This window comes from Phalacrocorax carbo, chromosome 18, assembly GCF_963921805.1.
Source record: "Phalacrocorax carbo chromosome 18, bPhaCar2.1, whole genome shotgun sequence".
In the NCBI taxonomy this organism is placed as follows: domain Eukaryota; kingdom Metazoa; phylum Chordata; class Aves; order Suliformes; family Phalacrocoracidae; genus Phalacrocorax; species Phalacrocorax carbo.
In genome coordinates this window covers 380,238-394,331 of record NC_087530.1, presented here as the reverse complement: position 1 = coordinate 394,331, position 14,094 = coordinate 380,238, and positions in this window count along the sequence as shown.

Sequence of the window (14,094 nt, the reverse complement as noted above, 5' to 3'; positions counted from 1 at the left end):
GGCCAACATGCTGTTTTAAATCTTAGGTATAATAGGAGCTGTATTGTTATTGTTTGTGTTCCTTAGTTCATTGCAGCAAAAGCAAGGGGAATATTACCATGTGCAAAATGGGGTACATGACATAAGAGACGGTCATACCAGTCCCTGACATTCTCCTTTATCTGTCATTATTGCAGGCCATTTAGTCTTCATCACCACTGCAGTTGGGAGTGCCATCTAAATCATAGCTGCTTTCACTCTGAGCAATATGATTTTCACCAAGTCATTTGCTGTTTTGAGCATAATAAAGGTTTGCAAAATGCTCATTTTTTTCAACCCCACTGAATACAACTATCCAGTAACCTAATAGTATTAGCCTCCAGCACTGCCTGCTGAATGTCCCTCCCCACGCCCCAGCACCTATTCTGCTCTGAGGTGACATCACAGATCTCCTGAAGGAATTAGAAACAGAGTCAAAGAGTGACAAAGGCAGCAGAGAACAGCCTTGGGCAAAGGAAAACAAAAAGATCTAACGCATCTACAGCACAACAGCCAGCAACAACTTGCCCCGTTGATGCTGCCACGGCAGAAGCTCTGGGCCAGTGCTGGGAAGGCCACGTAGCAGCTGCGGTTCACACTGTTCAGTGAAACAATTAATGCAATCAATTACTTTCCAAGAATGTCTTGTCTAATGAATCACTGGGCCATTAACCTGAACAGTTGTAATGTATATTCCCAATGTCAGTATTGCTTGAATAATCCCCAAGGGAATAATTAGAAGTGCATCACATGGAGGAATGTGTAATGCATTACTGGATCCTAATAAGTACAACGACTCCCTAGCATACTGTCAGCGATTTAGAAAGGAGTTAGTGGATGGAAGACAAAGAGGAAGAGAGAATGGCAAGATGCATGGGTAGCTGATGTTAATACCTTGCTATGACCTTAGAGAATTTGTATATCTCTTTCACAGCATTAAGACTCAAGATATGAAGCAGAGAAGGAAGGAAGGAATTTAAATACAATGGTCAGATTGTTTCTAGATACGGGAATTAGTCCTGCCTGTGCCTAGCCTACCAGTCTCACTTGCTCTCTAGTTATTGTAGTCCCTAGTGTCTATATAATCCGTACTTCAGTCATGATACTTCATACTTAGTTTCCTTTCTAGTTAACTAGTTAGTTCCATCCTTGAAGTAACCCAAACAGACCTGGCTGAGTGATTCACACAAGGGATACTCCAGGCAGCAGTTATGCATGAAAAGAGGCAAATTTCCCTGCCTCTGTCCAGGACAGGCTTCTAACACTACCCCAAAAGCCTCCACCCACCTTTCTGCCATGCCACAAGGCACAGAACATTCATCCTGTATGCAATGTTTTAAAAATTATCTAAGCCCCCACACCTTTCACTACTACAGAAATTACAATTAGGTGTTTTGGGAGTATGGGACACCCAGAGGAGGCGTGACCGACTTCTCCAGAGTATGGATGGGCATGCTCTTCCCCAAAGGATGCTAGCCATGAACAACATAGACATGAGCCAGTTGACACCACCTGGGCTGGAGTGCCAGGGTCCTCTTTCTGGCATGGCCCAGCAAATAGATAGAGAGATGACGTAATATGGCTAGAGACATAGCAGAATGGTGCCTTAGTCTGTCTACCTCAGTTTCCCATCCTTAAAAGCTATTATGGAAATTAATATTTGTAAAGGTCAATATTAGGGACCAAGCTAAGCACTGTTACAGTCTGTATCCCTACACAGTAAGAGCTGGTAGGCACAGTAGGATAAAGATAGGGGCAGCGTAGGAGGAGACATTTTTGTTTGAAAGCTTATTTGAAAATAGGAAAATGTGGGCAGTGACTGACTGACTGGAGGTAGCTTTCCACCGAACAGCAAGTGGGCTATGGCAGCGAGATGCTGTCCATGTGATGGACCATGGAGAGAAGTCAGGGAGCACACATTTGAGGCAGTGAAGAGAGGAAGGATGAATAGAGAGCTCAGGTGAAAATTACCTTTGCAGTTTGGGCAGGGGAGAAGGAAGAGGAAGTCTAGGAAAGCAGGCTGCAGTATTGGAGCAGAAAATTATGACAGCTTTAGTAATAATTTTTAAATACTAAACCAAGTTGAAACTAATTCAAATAACAAGTGAATTCCTGCTGTCTTTCCAGGTATCTACAAGTCTGTCTGTTAGGGCAGCATTTTGCATCTGCTTCTTTACAGTACAAGGTAAATGATTTTCTGTCATCCCATTTATATTAATTATAAGCCAGATGTAAAAAGTGCTGATGACCCCTTGCCTGTCAAAATTCAACAAACTATTCTGCAAACTCAGGGCTACAGCCTGTGTACATGGAGAAAACAAACTCAGTGTTGGGGGACTGTTCTTGTCTCTCAAATATTCCATGAACTGTACACATCTGCTGTTTTCAAATGGTGATAGCGAAGTCCATTGCTGCTGAATATTGGTACACAGCTGGATAACTAGCAGCCTGGTAAAGAAGCCTTATCCTACTTCCTTCTCTCACTCTGCACCCTCCCCCCCTTGCCCCTCAATATTTATTTAATTTCAGATCAAATAGATCAATATGATACTTGAGCCAAAGCTTTAGGGCCAAGCACCTGGCTGCGATCCTCCTGGTCCTCCAAAACAAGCAGGATCTTAGAGGATACTGTAGGTTGATATAAAGCTAAATCTCAAAGGGAGTTCCAGCCCTAAAGGGCCTTTACCAGAGAGTTCATACTGGGGATGAACTGGTACTAGCTGAATGTCCAGGGCACAAGAAAGGCTCTCCTATCAATGTTACTTGGGGGGGGAAGCCAACAACAGGGAAAGAGAAAAAAATAAGGAGACATTTGTCAGCTGATGAACTTTCACCACCATGTCTAGGGGAAAAGACATGTCCTGCCGTGCTCCATCAGACTTGCTCTGCGGTCTCCTGACTGCGTATCATAAGATGATCAGAAACGGGGAGAGACACTGGAGCACAACCCTTCCTCGGAGCAGAAGGCCGCGGCTACACAGGACCTGCCAGCCATGCTGTGAAACTCCAAGAGGAACAACATCACTAGCCTAGCCCTGGGCAGGGGGCACATCGACACTGTAGTGCTCCGCTATTGCACAGCACCAGGGGCTGGGGGCAGGGACTGGAGGGTCTGGGTGCCCATGGCACTAGGAGTCAGTTATTGCAAAATTAAGATAATCTGGCTCCTCATAAAATCCCTTTGGTGGAAAAGCTCCCTTTACACACCTAAGACTGTGAGAAGACATAAATAATTCACTGTCCTATTTCCTTCTTACTGCAGAAAAGATTTCAGGTAATACTGACATTATAAGAACATAAAACCAGAGATATACATCCCCCATCCACATTTTTTTCCTCGTAATGATGAAGAGTACATTAAATGACCTTCCTTTCCAATAGGATAAGAAATCTAATGCCAGCTTAAGAAACTTAAAAGTTGTTAGCAGTTATATATTACTGGCAACATATTTTACACTAGGCAGCTATGAAAAAAAGTCATAAAAAGTGCAATTAAATGTCTGAACTGTTGCTATTTTGGAAATTAAAACAACACACAGTATCCTTGCTGCAGCTTATATTACTTACTTATGACTTGTGCACAGTTATTTTCACCAGTTTAACCATGCTTCTTTTCCATAAAAGTCTGCTGTTAATAGGTCCTTTGGGAACCCTGAAAATAACAAGATCTGTAATAAAAAAATTAATAACACTGAGAGAAAACTCAGGTTAGAAAGACTTTTTAGAGCACATTAAAGGTTCTATTTAAAAAAAAAAAAAAAAAGAAATATTTGCAGTGAAACCCCCCAGTGCTCTGTAGCAGGTAAATCCAAACTACCATTGCTGAGAAGTAAAAGAGGGACAGTCCAGTCTTCAAGAGAGTGTCACAACTTTACTACATGTATGACTTTGTGGTTATCGAGAATACTACTAGACTCTCTGACATTGCATTAAAGAATCTTGTCCTCGTGTAAAATCATACACAATAATATGGGGCGCCGGTGAACATGTTCACATTATTTCTACAGACAGATTCTTCCCGTACATGAAAAATTCTAAAGGTAGCACTGCCCAATTCACTAAACAGAAGGTAGAAATCAGAATAATTTAAGGTTGCAAGTATTCCAAATGGAGAGAATACACTAAGGGAGAGAAGGGAAGAGAATTATACAAACAAAACATGTTACTGAATATTGCCAGTAGGATGCTGGTAGAATGCTGAATTCTGAACTTCCGTGGTTTCAAAAGATAATGGTTTGCTCTTCCCTGTTGCTCAGAATCTGTCACATATTTCTGTAATTGGGACACTGATGGGGGCGTTGTACGTAGCAGGCCCACAAAAAGTTCTAAAGATTTTCCTGTTTCCAATGGAAATGGTAATCTGTCTGATAAGGCAGAAAAGACAGCATTCAGCATATCTTTGTATCCCAAATATGAGAAATTGTATCCCAAATATGAGAAAAAATTCAGACTTTTTTGCCTTTTACTGTGAGGAAAGCTAAGTACCATATTGAGAGTTATAGTGGACTTCCCCTAACAGCACTTTATTTCTATAGAGGTTTTGTATTCTTACTAAATTGAACTCTTCAGTTGCAACATGAAGACTTCCAAGAAGTCCCATGTATTACGTTCTGTGGGAGGTTGGGGCAGCTGATTACCACGGTCCCCTACAACCTTTGTAAAGCAATACACATGATTCACCTGGCCAGCAACACTGCTGCCTGTGCTTCCTTTGCTCTGCCGCGTATCTTCTTAGGCAGACATTTGCTTGTATATCAGTCCTTCTGCAGGGCACATCAAGGACATACTGACACTTGTCGTTTGTGTCACAGGAGTCCAAAACATTCACACAATGGTGATGTCCAAATGCTACCTTCCGAGAATAAACCTGCACGTTGCAGCTCCCCTGCCAGGAAGGCTGGCTGAGATGTTTCTCACGTACTCTCTCACTCATGGTCTGCCCTTCCTGCATCCTCACTTGTTCCAATGTACTTGTCTATGAGACTGCACTGTAAACTGAATCTTTGGCGTGACCTGGGTTAAAAACAACCCTCTTCAGAAAACATGTTGTCATGGTTTAGCCCCAGTCAGCAACTAACCACCACCCAGCCGCTCGCTCACTCCCCCCACCCCAGCGGGACAGGGGAGAGAATCGGATGAGCAAAAGTAAGAAAACTTGTGGGTTGAGATAAGAACAGTTTAATAATTAAAATAAAACAGTAATAGTAATAGTAACAACAACAATAATATAATGAAAAGGAAAATAATGAAAGAGAGAAGATAGAGAGGCGAAACCTTGAGAGGGGGGAAAAAACGCAAACAACAGGTGACGCAACCGCTCACCACCCGCCGACCAACACCGCCAGTCCCCGAGCCGCAATCGCTGCTTCCCCTGGGCAACTCCCCCCGTTAATATACTGGGCTTGACATCATATGGTATGGAATATCTGTTTGGCCAGTTTGGATCAGCAGTCTTGGCTGTGCGCCCTCCCCTCCCAGCTTCTTGTGCACCCAGCAGAGCACGGGAGGCTGGAAAGGTCCTTGACTAGTGTAAGCACTGCCCAGCAACAACTAAAAACCTCTGTGTGTTATCAATATTATTCTCATACTAAGTCCAAAGCACAGCACTGCACCAGCTACAGTGAAGAAAACTAACTCTATCCCAGCTAAAACCATGACACATGAATAAAACAAATTCATTATCAGTAAATAGAGCTAAATTAAGATTGCAATTGAATTGGGCAATTCCAGCTTGGATACCTCTCAGGGGCTACCTAAAAGCCGCCGTGTTACTTTCACCCCTTTTGTCCCGACACAGGCTGCCCCCGGTACCAGGGTTAGCTAAGGAGTAGCAATCTAGGAACTGCTGCATTTGGGAAAAGAGACAGAGGTGAACAGTTTTCTGTTTCACACTGTGAACAAGCTTGGCTGTCATTTCTCTGGGAGACAGTGGTAGCTCTGGGATATTAACAGTGACTTTCCCACAGTCCATTAATGCTTAATTTTGCTATCTCTTTGCTGCTGATTCTAACCGAAGATTTCTGGATCTTCCTGGGGTGTGGCAGGGGTCGATGCGAGCAAGCTGAATTACTTTGGCTGCCAATATAAATTCTAACATTTGTACAAGTCTACAATGATCATAAATCCTTATCCGCATAGCATATGCAGGAGAAAATCGAGCAATCTGTGATGGGTCTTCCAGTGTTGGACTTCATGGCTATTCCTGCTGCAGACACTGTTGCTGCCTTTCTCAGGATAGAAAATGTGAGCAGGATATACGACAGGAGCAAAGCTGGGAAGGATCAGTCAGTAGGTCCCTCAGTGTGCCCCGAGGGACCAGGGAGGGAATGGGATGCACCTAGAGAAGGTGCTGGAAGCAAAATCCACTTCAGGAATGAATCAGTGGTCATTACAAAATGAGCAATAGTCTAACTGCTTTCCCATCTCTCAACTGTTGTGGGAAACATGAGGGGGCTGTGGATGCATTACACATACTTCTTGTGTTTGAAGATTATGAGGATTTGTTACCACGTCCTCCATCAGCCACTGAAGCTAACAGCACGGAAAGTGTACAGGGAAACCCACGCTCTTGGCGGAGCGATGAAGGCGCAGCACCATAAAAACACTCCTGTCTCATATGAGGGTGTGCAAGCCCTTTTCATCCAGCCATCCTATGGGAAAGGATCCCTCAGACCCTTGGAAAATCATGAAAAACCCACTGTACAAGGATGGTCTAACCTGTTCGGAAACAGGTGATCTTTAGTGGCTGGGTGGCAAGAGGAGCACCTCAGGGCACGTGTCTCCTCCTCTTCCCCAAAACACCAAGCGCCCATCCTGTCTTTTTTTGAAGCGAGAAGCAAACCAAGGAAAAATCACATTTATGCTGGATCCTTTGGCTGCAGTCTGTGGCCACGGTTTTTAAGCCTAGACAGACTCTGTGTTTTATCATTCCTTATTTTTTTCTTTTTTTTTTTTTTTCAATCCTAGCCCTTCTCTTCAACATAACTACTCAAGCAATTAAAAATAATTACCTGAAGTGATCACACCCAAAAGAGGTCACCATCAGAAGCTGGTTCTGTTTATTTTGCTTATTCTTGTTTCAGACTTCGTAATATAAAACAATAATGTAAGAGTACTTTTGTAAAAGCACACACAAACTACTTGATGTGATGGAAACAACTCTGAAGACAAGTTGTAAAAGCCCAGATGTGTGAGAAGTCTTACTCTGCAGACTTTACTGTGAGATATATTTTATTAACTAAAACATCCTCTGCAAAGATGAACAAAGACTAATGGACTGCAGTATACTATATTGCCTTTAGAGCTGCTATTTTTATTATTCATTATCCCAGCATCCAAAACGTGTCAGGCGACAAACAAATGTGAAAGGAAGTACTAACACACAGGTTACCTGAGGGAGAAAATTTAAGGACTGCCGTACTAATCCTGCCATGCAAGAAATTTTATATGATTTGAACTTTGCGACAGAGGGCAACCAGAAGTGCTTACTAAATATTAATTGCATATGAAGTGGCCAAACATCTGGGTTTCTAGTTTTATAACCAAACATTGCTGGCAACGTTTAGTCCTGCAGCAGCGGCACCCAAGACCTAGATCTCTGACAGCTGATGTCAGCTTCCATGGACTCAGAGCAAAACACTGGTACTGACAAAATTAAAAGATTAAATGATCATGTGTTGTTGAAACTTCCTCTTGCTTGCTTTCTCTAAAGAACACGTTATGTAGCTGAGAACTGCCTTGCCGCACAGAGAAGCAAAATGGTTAACTAGCAAACTGACATCTGGTGCTCCGAAAGAGCCAAGAATGTTACTGCAGAGGTCACAAGGTGAGTTGCGTAGTCCCTGAATAAAACGAACCAGGAGATTTCATGTACAGAGTATCACATTTCTGAGCATATTCTTGACATCTTATCATATACACATCACCACTGTTATAAATGGGTCGTAATTGCCGTTCCCTCTGAATGCAGTGCTTAAACATACAGTATTCTTCCAGCAAAATCCCTGGTTTTGAAGAGATTTGAAAGCCATACGTTTTCAAATCAGTATGCTCAATATGAATGACTGAGTCCCTGCAAGGTGTAGACAATGACTTACCAACAGAGATAAAGACATTTATACAATTTCTCCCACCTTTTTATTTAATTTTTCTATTCTTCTACATATCTACCTGGCAAATCTGGCAACAAGAGAGAAGCATTATCAATAGAAGCTATTTTTGAAATTATGAGGATGTAAAATGTTCTTTGAGCTCTTAATGGTGTTTAAATTGGAGTAATATTCTCCATGTGCTGCAGAGCAAAACCAGCACATTGCAGCAAGCCAAGAGAGAGCAGACGTGCCTTGGTGCGAAGGCCTCAGCTGAGAAGAGTGGCTGGCAATGATGGTCACTGTCTTCCACCCTTCACCTGCCCTGCACCTCCCCACCCTCCATGGGTGTCTCAGCCTGTCCGACAGCAGCTCCTGCACCCCCATTAATACCCCAGGTACTGAAGTAAAACCATCAGTAACACCACAAACACAAGGTGAAACACTTTAGTTTCTTCTCATGGGGGAAATTTAAAGTAATATATTTTTTTGTTTGCAGTTGCAATGCACTGAGTGCAGAGTTAGATGTGCTGGTTCTGCTGATATATAGCAATTACCTAAAGTGTGATAATGTAACCATGTGACTGAGCAGTTTGTCTTATTTAATACAGGTATATAAATACTAGGCTGTTTATAACCTAGCTGCTGGAGAGAGCCCTAAAATACCATCTAATTCTACCTTTCCTTTTGTGACTAATTGCTGTGCAGTCACAGCTGGCATTCATGAAGAAATGCCGGGAGTATAAAACCCCCTTTCTACCCTGCTGATGAGGTGGCTGAAAAAACTTTCATTGTGTGGTAAGGAGGAAGTGAGGAGAAGAGAGCTCTCTTCTCTGGACAGAATAGTGACAGCAAAGCAAAGACTTGTAGTTCAAGACTGTATTTTTCATTATATCAGCTGATACAGTAGGGTCAGACAAGCTTCTGTGTACCCAGGCCTTCTTCATGTCTGAAAAGCAGCATATGAGAGACAATGGAAGACAGAAATTCAAATTGGAGAGGAGAGGCAAAGCGAGGGCATCTTCCCCTCCATATGGTTCTGGCAGCTGGACACTCCATGTATCTCATCTGACTTTCTTTTGCAGTGCTAGTTTATTCCTGAAATACTGCTCTGTGCTTGTCCTACCAGGAGCAACAGTTTTAAACATCTCTAAAGATGTGAAAGAAACCATGGATATAATTTCTTTCACTGTTTAAAATCTGCTAAGCACCTGCTAAGCATCCTGTGGACGACACTGAGAAAAGCCTTTCCTGTCCTCAGCTGCATTTGTTCTTACATTATGAGGAAGGATAAATGTGAGAGCATGATTTTCTGTGGACTTCTTTGACTCCTCTTTATTACATTCTCTCTTTTTCATCTTTTCTCCAAACAAAACCAAGTTATTTACAGTAAAATTGAACCCTTTTTGTTGCCTGTTTCTGGACTCACTGATCTGTGTATTGTATCATTTTAAGAACATGGAAAGAGGTGGACAGAGTAGCCCCAGAACTTGGATCTGAGTAATGCAGTTACAATAGTTTTTAGTTTGTTTGCCTAATTTTTATTTATGACTTTCCTTTGACTAAGGGCTTCACTTTCTCTCCAGAATTTGCTCTCCCAAAGCATCTGTTCTCCTTCTTGCCAGCAGCCAAAGTATGTTCTCAATCCTCTCTAAGTCTGAGGGCACCCAGGCACCCTACATCCACACTATCTGCACTTCCAGAGATCTTAATTTGCACTGGCTGTGCAGACCTACTCGAATGCCATTAGCACCTGGCGAGCACTCCAAGAGTGCAGTCCTGGTCTGGACACATCTCTGATGTGCTTTTCCAGCTATTTCCTTCACTGTAAGCCTTCTGTTGCCAGCAGCAACAATACCAAAGGCACCTTATCATAATATGAACTTATATTTTCTCAAAAAGTATGTCAGTAGAATACTTCAAAGCCACATTTATTATAAAATTCATACTTGATCCCAGATAGTGTCCCTTAGGAAGTTCACGTGTATTTATTCCAAATTGCCTTTTTAGTTCAGTTCCTCTGTAACATTTTCTCTGGCAGTCTGACAGTACCTACTGACCAGCAGTGACACTACAAATCCAGCACGTTATTGATGGTTTTATGAGTTGTAGCTAAGAGACATCAATTCAGCTAAGGTGTAAATAGCCTGCATGGGCCTCATGAAGCCACCGCTAACATCAGCTCTGCTTAATGCAAAAGGCTGAGGGGAAGCGTTGCAATTCCAGCCTCTCTCACAGAGACAGGACTGGGCAACTAGCTGGCACTGACTGCCATGTGATAGATACCCTCTTGCATATGCCAACAACTACCCTGAGTGCAAATAAATGCTGGAAGACATGACATGTCAGGGATCAGCTTTAAATTGTAACATGACTACTTGTCAGGTTTATGATAAGAGAGACTAGCTAGAATTTTACTCTGCTAAACATGCCTTTCTTCCCCATGATACCTACAACGAACCACAGAAGTTAAACTACACAGGGCAGTCTCCTTACAACGGGTCTGAGGCAAGAGTGACCAAGACTCCACATTTTGTGGGAAAGCAATGAGGATTACAGGTCGGTCTCTCACAGCGCACCCATCCATCACTGGCATAACCAATGTTTAGCAAAACCATTTTCTTTTCAAGCTTACTAGCTGTTTCGTTCTTGCAAAAATATTTCCAACTCAGTAGCACTCTATACAGAAAAAAATCTGCTATAAGGTTAAAACAAGAGCCATGCAGGAAAAGCTATTCTAGCTGCAGCGTGGCAGATGTTCTGTTGGTCATAGCTGTAGTTTTACCCAAGGTGAAATGATTGGTTAAGGAGTCTGGGTGCCTGTTTCTTCCACAACAGTACAGACTATTTCCAATCCACTCTGTGCTAAATCTGAGGGTGCAGATCCCTCCCAGTGTTTTGGGTTTGTACTGGGAGCTGGCTCTTCATCACCACTGCTTTTTGAATATCTATTGTTAACGCTGACAAATGTGCGAGTCTGACTCCAAACAAGAACTGGAAATATTACTGGGATTATCTTGCATGTCAATGTCACTATCCAGTCACTTAACAATCACTCAGAGAAATGATATAAAATATCACTTTTTTACATAGATGAATAATAGAGTGTTTGTCAGTCACTTCTAGGCTGACTGAGCCCCTTTAACTCTCTGAAACTAGAGTCCTTTTTTTTTCTAAACCTCCCGAGAAAATGTTGACAAAACAGGCAATTTTCTGTAATTTCTCTGTGAGCTTCTGTCAGCACGAGAGGCAGTCAGAGCCCGCTCATTTCAGATAACACCATGGGGTAACCTTTGACATCCACCCCCTCGCTGCCTTCGGAGGCTCCTCTAAGTGCAACAGTTGTGTCTTTCAGGTTGCAGGATGCAGGCCCACAATTTGGGCTCTTGTTCACTGAAGGCAGCCTTTGTTTCCCAGCTGACTAAGAAGCTCTTATAAAAGGGATAAGAAATGTAGTTAATAGCTCGAGAGTGGCCTAATCATCGGCTGCTATTACCCCTCCAATATTAGGGAGGATGACAGACCTATCAATAACAGAGCCCCAGGTGAGGTACGGGAGCTGATAACGTGAACTTTGGCTTGATCTTTGCTCTGCAGAGCACAGCACTTATTTGAAAGAGAAGTCAGCATCTTTTTTTTTCTTCATATTGTGCCAAAAAACATTCAGCTGAGCAGCTTTCATTGTGTTTTTTCATCTTAAACAACAGTGATTTTACCAATTTTATTTATAAGCAAAGACAAAAACTTAAGAACTCTCCTATCAGACCACGGAAGCTGGAGATACGCACCCATGTGTTTGTGTCCACTTACGTAATAGTAAAATAAGGTGAAATGAGAAAGCAGGTTTCCGTGTGCTACTCATCTTTATATACACGTGAGCGTGGTCACATGTGTACACAGATGTGCACATACAACATACGAAATCTAAACATATAGGAAACACATCATAATACCGTCACATGGTCATGTCAAGCTACAACACAAGCAAAAGCTACAGGCTAGTGCAACTGGATATACTCTTGCTTGAAAACAAGGCTTGGGCACACTGTACAAGAGTCTCTTTTAGTACCATATAATCTCAGAAGCCATTATCCTGGATCCAGCCTCCATACCTCCCAGCTGCCTGCACCATCTGCTTCGCAGGAAGTGCAGGAGCTCTGCATCAAGAGATAGGAGAGACATCATATCTTTCTTGATCTGTATTAAATCACATGCTACCTGCTGTTTAAAGGTATGTCTTCCACAAGAGTCTTTATCAACAATATATATGTGGCTCTTGTTAAAATCCTGATATGAAGAGCTTCCTGTGTCCCTGAGCTCCACACCCCAGTGTGTGTTCAGTCACAGAGAAAGTCTTCCTGTTCCGGTGATACAAGACAAGAAAACCACATCCCGATCCAGATTTTTGTCTCAGGTCCATGTTCTCATCTCATTCTTGGAAAGCATAGATCACAGTGCTGGACTGTCAGTAAGTAACCCTCAAAAACAGCTCTTACTACTGCTCAGGGTACACTGCACCAAGGCTAGAAATGGGACCTCTGCCCTGGCGTCAGAGTGGGGAAGGTACATTTCTGAGTACCTTTTCAGTGCTGCCAGGAGAAAGCACTGTTATTATGCTGGTTTTCCACTGACTGCTTTTCTCCCAGAGGCTGACGGTCAGTCAGGGGCCTGCCCTTCGTTCCACCCACACATAAGGGAGGTTATGAAGGGCTGTCAGCTCCAGGAGCTCCGCTTACTTGGTAGGGGGAGAAGGAAGAACCTCTTTGCTTCTTCCACCCCAGGCTAGGAAAAGAGGGAGAGAATCCGATTTTGGCACCTCCCTAAGAGAGAGGGGTCTGGTAGCAGTGGGAGGGGGGAGCTGAAGGTCCAGGGTTGGTGAGGGGATGAGGGAGGGCAGAGTGGTTGACGTTATGATTCAACGCCCGCTCTCCTGGGTGCATTCTCTGCCCCAAGTCTAGAGGGGAAATTAGGATAGGCCCTCGTCACCACAGGCTTAGTTCCAGCCCTGTGGAAATCAGTGGGAGTCCTTCCCCTGGCTGCAGTGTGCCTGGGCTCTGGGGCTGTAAGCAACTGTTGCTCAAGTAGCTGGTACTGGGACTAATTCACCTTTCATCATGGCACTGAGAAACCCAGGATGCAAACCACAGAGTCCTTAGCAGGCAGCTGCATATTCCCATTATGTCACACTGAATGAAGCTTAGTATTTAGAAGACATCATAGCTAAACAGGTTTTCTTCATTGTTAAACTATGTTTAGTTTGGTTTGTTAAAAAAAAAAAAATTCTCTTTAATCCTTTTCTTTTGAAATGAGCGAACCTTTAATATAGCCAAAGTGGATGCTGTTTTTAAACAGATCCAGTCTTTTGAGAACGGCTTTGTTTTCATCAGGTATTTAACTGGAGTTTTGTTACTAATGCTGGACTTATAGTAGCTAAAGCCAATATAATACTTTCCCGAAATATTACTCAGAACTGCTTAGGCTAATATTTCCAAAGCCAGAATTCTTTAAAAAGCTAAAGGCACAATCTCAAATGGCTCAAAGCCACATACCACAAAGTCTGACACTAAAAGTTTTTTTTTTACTCTGGGCAAGTTCTGTGTTCTTAAACTACTGTGGCAATTCTTGCATCAACTTCTGCTGTGGCAGCCTTTTCCTAAGCATTGGTCATGGCAGTCTGAAAAGCATAAGAATTCATAATCCTAACACTCACGAGAGGATGCAGTGAACAGATTGGGATCTAAACCCAAGGAAATGTGAGCCCAGGAAGGAATAATCCCTTTGAATGCCAGCAGCATGCAAAGGTGAAGGAACCACCCCAGCTGCAGTGAGGGGCCCTCTGTAATTTCCTGGCTCAGAGGATTAAGCAGTTCTCTGCAGAGAGTGCGCTTCATCCAGCTACTGCTGCCTTGGTCTAGGAGCACGAAGAGCAGTTTTGATCTGAAAGATGCAGCAGTTCCAGACATTAAGGCCCACTAAAGCCAGGCCCTGC